The sequence below is a fragment of the Prionailurus viverrinus genome, chromosome C2 (assembly GCF_022837055.1).
Source record: "Prionailurus viverrinus isolate Anna chromosome C2, UM_Priviv_1.0, whole genome shotgun sequence".
NCBI classification, from domain to species: Eukaryota; Metazoa; Chordata; class Mammalia; order Carnivora; family Felidae; genus Prionailurus; species Prionailurus viverrinus.
Window position 1 is genome coordinate 48228758 of NC_062569.1, and position 7704 is coordinate 48236461.

Genomic DNA, 7704 nt, shown 5'->3' on the forward strand with positions numbered 1-7704 from the left:
TCACTGCAATATAACATTCCAAACGATTTGACAGGTATGAAATGCTATCTTGATGTTTTAATTCGCATTTCTTTGATTATTGGTAAGAATGAACATCTTCTTAAATATTCCGTGGTTATTTGGGTTCTTGTTCAGGGTATTGGCTTTTCTAATTCTTTGCTCAATTTAAAAAAAGCTATTGGTTTTATTGCCTTTTCCTACTGATTACCTGTTGATTAGAATGTCTTTAAATATAATTTCTGGATACTGCCCACATTGTAGACATGGCAGGCAACGCACTTTGCTATTTTGCTATTATAATTTTTATTACTATTTCTTCTAGTTTTCAGGGATATTACATATGGTTGAGACTGTCTGAAAACTTACAGCAGGTAAGTGTTCCTACAATTAGTTCTTTTCCCTGTTTATAAGCAAAACATTCAACTAGAGATGATTTAAACCCTAAAGCAGATTTTCATCCTTTGTTATATGCAAAGTGGAACAAACATATTTTTTTTTAAAAAAAGGCAATAAACTTACACTTGATCACCTTTAATTTGCATTTACTAAAGCAATCATCTTGGAAGTTCATGTAATAGTACCCTTCACATCTCTTCCTAAATTAGCTAATTTGGGAAAATTATTTTAGAGAGATTTCAAGTTAGGCTAAGTCTCTTTCTAAAACAAATGTATTCCTCTGTCAATGAAAATTAGAAAGAATTAAAGGGCACATTAACATACAAAATGTGAAGAAAAAAATGCTGAAAAGTCAAACCTTTGTGTTGATAATTCTACTGGCAAAAGCAACTCTCTGGACTTAGCATATAGTGTGTGTTTTGGTAGCAGACAAAAGGTTAAATAAATTTAAATGGTTAGATTGAAGCTAGTCTCCCAAACTACTTTCAGCTTAATTTTTCTGCAAATCAAAAGAAAACAATGCTTGGCAGCTCTTTCTTTTAGTATGGAGGTAGGTTTACATCTCTGGAAATGCTGATTTCTAAATATTTGTTATTTATTCATTGTTTTGCTCACCTGTTTTTCAATTTTTTTCTTTAATGTTTATTTTTGAGAGAGAGAGAGAGAGAGAGAGAGAGAGAGAGCGCAAGGGAGGGGCAGAGAGAGAGGGAGACACAATCTGAAGTAGGCTGCAGGCTCTGAGCTGACAGCACAGAGCCCGACGTGGAGCTGGAACCCACGAACCGTGAGATCATGACTTGAGCTGAAGTCGGACTTAACTGAGAGAGCCACCCAGGCGCCCCTGTTTTGTTCACCTTTAATATGCTGAAAATGCCAAAGCCTGCTCATTTTATATGATCTTTATTATTTGAAATGGGGAAACATTCAAAAATTTTCAAAGGAGGTTTTTAGAATTTGTATTCCTAGAATTTTAAAGACAGTGTTTTTAAATTTTTTAATGGAAATACTTGTTTTTAGAATCATATGTTGTTTTTTCCCCTCTGATCACATTTTACCGTATTCTTTTTTAAATAAAATCGGTTATATATATATATTCCTTCCATTTTATCAGTACACACTGTCCATTGACCTAATTAATTAGAAGGACTGTTTTCTGAACTTTTGCCTCTTTATCTCATATGCTTCCTAGAAACTCAATTGGCATGCTAAGAGGATGGGGTATTGCCTCCAAAACCAAATGAGGCTTAAAACTTAGTAGAATGGGTCAACCTGAAGCAATATTGTAGGAGGAAAAGTCTGTCTCCCGCAACCTTTTCTCCCTTATCTCTTTTTCAAGCATTCCTGCCAAGGCCCCCCCACACAAGGCCCCCACCTATTCACTCCACCCCTCCGCATATAAATAACGCACACACACACACACACGCACACGTGCACACACACACACAGAAACGACCTTATGACTTTACCATTCACCTCACCTCTTACCTCTTATGTTATATTAACCACTAAAATAGTGCAATATATTAAGCTCATTCCAAGTGAAATGTTACCTTTGATACAATATCCATTCCCAAAACAATTATGTTGTGATTAAGAAGCTGGGAACACCTTGCTTGGTTCCTTGCTCTAGCATCCATCTAGCCCTCTGTTAGGACTAAACTTTGATCTAACCCCCGCCCAGGCACAGAAAGTAAAATATCCTTGGGTGTCATCAGACATTTTCTGTACAGGCCAGATGGTAAATATTTTAGGCTTTACAAGCTATAAAATATTTGGTATAACTACTCAACTCTGTCATTACAGCCCCAAAGCAGACATAGACAACATGCAAATGAATTGGAATGGCTGTGTTCCAATAAAACTTTATTTACAAAAAAAGACAATGGACCAGATATGACCCACAGCAACAGTTTGCCAACCGCTTCTCTGAACCTTTGGTCATATAATATCCAATTAGCCGTATTCATTCCTTCATTCACTTACACACTCCTTCATTCAATATATGAATATTTAGTACCTGTTATGTGTCAATTACTTGACAAGACTTATTACATATTAATAAAAAGATGACTGAGACACAATATTCCCTGTAAAAACAAAAGTATAAGGTGACAAAGTATGTGTCATTTTAGATTTGTTGTTGTCGTGCAAGTAAGAGTAAACATTTCCCAAATTGGCTAAAGCGAAAGATAGCATTTTGGCTCATGAAAACTTAGGTGTTCAAGAGACACTTGATTCAGGAACCTAACCAGAATCTACTTCTTAGCTCTGCTTTTTTGAGTAGACTCCATCTTTTGGAATCTATTTGGAAATACCAAGAAGATTCAGGGTCATACCGGTATCACATTTAATGCCAAAAGAGATCAGATAGTTCCATGATAGCATAAATTTCTAGGTGTAAGTCCTCTTGGCTCTCATAAGCTGATTTGGTGGCTGTGCCTGTCTTAAATCAATCACTGTGGCTAGGGGGATGCTGACTGATTTAGTTTAGGTCACTTTCTCCAACCCTGGAAACTATGGAAAGCTTCACCCAAAGCACATGGGCTGAGTGGAAAGATATAATTCTCCTAAAGTGAAAGTGAGTCCCATTATCATAACGTACAGATAGAATGTGCCCCAAAAAACAACAGTTCACCACGAAGTAAAAATGCCTTGTGGGCAAATAGCCATGAGAAGTTTTCTCTCATTTTTCTAGGATGGAGTATTGTCTTCTGTGTGACTAGGATACTGATTTGTACACTGTCCACCAATAATGAGATCTTGTCCCTTTATACCATTATCCATAACAGGATAGTTCACTTTTCCAGACTCTCTAAGTGAACAGGAGTTCACTTTTCCAGAATAAGAGTGGGACTGCTGCTCTTGACCCCTAGTCTCCATAATTAGGTTGCTATATCTGCTGCCAGACCTCCCTGACATCAGTTGTTTGCTGCCCAGGACCTACAAATGACCAAATCCCTTTACCCTATATTCTGTCTACCTACTGGGATGATTGGCTACCAGGCTGGATGGCCTAGAATGTCCAATCCAACTTTGCTATAAAACTGGCATAATTTCTGGCCATGCAAGGCCCTCTGTGGCTCTGCCCTACCTCCATAGTCCTAATAAGGGCAAGTTGCTAGTGTATAATTTCAGACATCTCATAAAGGAGTATAGCTGGAGAGGAAAAAGGTAATTTTAGTAACCAAGAAATTATATCATGGATCCAACTCCCCATGTTATATATGCATAAATTCAATCTTAACCATGGAAATAAGACTAATAACAAAAGCAATACAATTTTAACAGTAGTAACGTAATGTTAATCAAATGCTTTCTAGGTACCAGCTTCAGTTACAAAGCATATGTATTAACTCTTAATCCTTACCACAATACTACCTGGTAGTGATGATGTTAATCTCAAATTATAGGTAAGAATCTTGGAATAGAGAGTTTCAATACCTTGCTTATCCAGAACGGGATGCAGTCAGGATTTGAGCCCAGGCATCCTGGGTTCCACCACTATGTTAAAATTCTGCTACTCTGATATATTGTAGGCCGCTGTTCCCAGTCTGTTGCGGCACCAAAGCCTTAGAGCTTTGGCAACATGTATATTTTAAGAAACTCAGTATCACCAGCTTCAGAGTAAGAAGTAAGCCCCCTTTTATTCAAAGATAAGGGCCATTTCTAACTATTCTAAATTCTAACATAACATTTTAATAAAATGTGTTACATCACATCGGGACATTTCAATTCTCTCTTGTGTCTTTCTGGGTATTTACTAAATAAGAACAACTATTCATCTACCTTAAAAAGGACTTCTAACTGAAAACTAGAATGTGATATCTATATGAAATAAAATAATTTGATTAAAAAATTTGCATAGAAAGGCTGTTTTCAAAATCTATATTTATAAACCCAGCGCCTAACAAAGGAGTATAGTGGCTCTACAGTGGCTAAAATTCCAACTGGGATTTCCAAATCTGATTTTTCTTCTTATCCATATGGATTTTTTTCAAAGGTCTAGTAGTTGTTTCTGGGGCTTTACAGTTGAAAGTAATTTGTGGCATGGCTTTTAAAAGTGTCTATGCATGCACACACATGTGCAATATTTTCTGTGGTTTGGAAATATGAGAAATTTTTGTGTTTTTTTTTTAATTAAAATAACAACTTAGCAGGACTGAAATATCCTTAATTCCCCTCTTTGGATCATAAAACAAGACTATTGAGTAATAATTTTACCAAGGCACACTTGGAAATTATTGCTAATAAATGAACTCATGTTGTTTTTAGTATTACTTTACTACAACATGCATGTCTTTTCACTTTGAATTTAAATTCTAGAATCACTTGGTTGTATTTTACAGCTTTCACTCTTCAAAGGGGCATCCATATGCATATCAAATGACCACGGAACAGGCATGAGCCCACCATTCATCTCTAAATGTATGTAATTTCAGAGGATTCACTGGAGTATGAAAGAATTAGTAGTAGTATTGGCAAATGAGAGAAGCATCTCAGTTTTAGGACTGAATTGCTTTTTATGTGTATTGCTTTCTGTGTTTGTAATAAAAGAGATGATCGTAAAAAAAAGTGAAACAATGCAAAAGAGAAAACTATTTTTTAAAAATTGATGATAATTTCCAGAAATGTTGGAAAAATAAGCAGATGTATCTTTTATTCAATTTCTGGTTGTGTGTATTATCAACAGCTCTCCTTCCCTCTTAATGCAGATTGAGAATTACCCTATCTCATATGTTACATTCAAAATATATATTGACATGAAATGGCTTAATAAGCTTTTTATTCATAATACTGGTGAGCATTTCTTAAGTGTTTAGTATGTGTCAGACACTATTCAAAGTGACTAACAATGATTGTCTCATTTAATGCACACAATCCTCTCAAGAAGTTACTATTATTATGTCTGGTATATGGATATGGAATTTGAGACACACACTAAGTAATCTGCCCTATGGCACATAGGTAGTTAGTGGTGAAGATAAGCTGAGAACCCCAGCATTTGGACTCCAGAGACCTACATTTAGCTACACATTGTTTTGCACCCATCAGAAAGAGTTCTGCTGAAAAATTGAAATATTCTTGTTATAGGAGAATGTTTAAAAATTGACCATTTCAGGGGTGCCTGGGTGGCTCAGTCAGTTAAGCATCTGGCTCTTGATTTCAGCTCAGGTCATGATCTCACAGTTTGTGAGTTCAAGCCCCCCATCAGGCTCTGTGCTGACAGTGCAGGGCCTGCTTAGGATTCTCTGTCTCTCTCTCTCTCTCTCTCTCTCTCTCTCTCTCTCTCTCTCTCTCCACCTCCCTGCTTTCTCTCTCTCTTTCTCTCAAAAATAATAAACATTAAAAAAAAAAGAAAGAAGAAAATGTTGACCATTTGGGATTCATACATCTACTTTATTCCTCTGCACTGGATACCACTGCATCAAATAGTAGTATCTACCAAGCATTAATCTTTTTCTAGTCCTTTCCTATGATGGCAATTGTTCCTTTTCTTATATGTGTCTCCTAGGATTTGTCCCTGCCCAATTAAAGATGACAGCAGTATAATGCCTTCTTGAAATGTATAGCTTGTATTAATAAATACACTCGTGGAACACTCCATCTATAATCATTATTGTTGTGCTGGAGAGGTCCCAGACATGTGACTCAGATCCCAGACAGAGATGAATAGACCAGGGGTAGTCAAATAATAGGTGAAACCATAGGTCACAAGCCGTCCTGGCAAAAAAAAAAAAAAAAAAAAAAAAAAAAAAAAAAACTCTGCCCAAATAGGTATAAAGGAAACTAAATGGACCAAATAAATTTCATTTCATGCATTTAAATTAGAGACACAGGTATATTTAATTAAAAAAAATGGGAAAGCTATTGAATTAGCACCATATACAGCTTCTTAGGCAATGTTTTCAAAACTTTTTTTTTATACTAGTAGGCCTAAAATAATTTTGCCAAACTTTGTGTTCTATATTCCATTTTAAGTTGTAATGTACAGTTTTTATCATAAAGGTAAACAGCTGCAAAAGTTTTCTTTGTATTTATAAATATTGGGATTTTAAAACAAAAATGGTGTGTCCTCTAAATGAAGTAGGATCCTTAGACCTGAGCGAGAATGACCCACATATGAAAATACAGCATATAAATTCATTAAAAAAAACCCAGCATCCTCTGTTGCTCAGGATCTGGCAGTGAACACTCGCACAGAATGACACGTAACTCTAAACATCTGTTCTCAGTGTTAACACTGTTCAAGCCGCAGAGAAACGCTTTTGCACATCTCGTGGCCTAGCTACTCCACACAAACAGAGACTGCCTCTCAATGTCACGAAGGTTTGTAGAGTGTCCTGTCACTGATGTCTGAGTCAGACACTGTTTTGGAGAGCGGGGTGGATTTGCGTAGACAAAGTGCTTAAGTAAGAGAAGGCCACATTAATTAACTCATCAAATCCCCATGCCAGATGGCAGGAATGCAACGTATTCTTGCAATAACAAAGTAATATTTCCCATAGGGTCAAATGCCCATTTTCTCGCCTCTCTTTAATTTCTGATTAAAGTGGTATTCATAAGCGTTGCACACAGTAACTGAGGGTTATTTACCAACAATAAGCAATTTATATTACTTCTGTATGTGTACATTATGTATCTAGATATGTTTACCTAGACCATTTTTGTTTTGCACTGCCAATTAGATGGAAATCAAATAATAGAATACAAATAATATTTTTATAAATGTATATAAATTGAAATTAGTTTTTATTACCATGACTATGAGGTTTTACATGTCAGAGACCCTCCTTTGGACTATATTTTATTACTATTATTACTAATATATAAATGAGAAAAACATATTAAAGTTCTCCTAAAAAATTAAATACAAAAACATATATCTTAATGAGCTAGCTGGAGACGTTTTGATTAGTTCATGTATCCATGGATACATACCATGTATCCTATTATTACTAGAATAAAGTTTCAGCATCACTTCTCTACATGTTCATTTTTTAGAGATGGAAGTACTGACAAAGCTTCTTCACATAAACCAGTAGAAGGAATGGAAAAAGATTTCAGTTCTCTATCAACAATGCCTGCTCTCAATTTTGTTGAAAAGAAAGAATTCTAATTTAATAACTTCTCTCCACTGCTACTGCCCTGACCCAGGCACTATCCCTTCTTGCCTGGATTATCGTAACAGGATCTTAACTGGTGGGGTCTCTGCTTCCAACCTTGCTTCCTGTTTATTTACCCCACGTTATTCTCATCTACACCACGCTATACCACACTGTATTACACCAGCTGTAGCGAGTCTGTTAA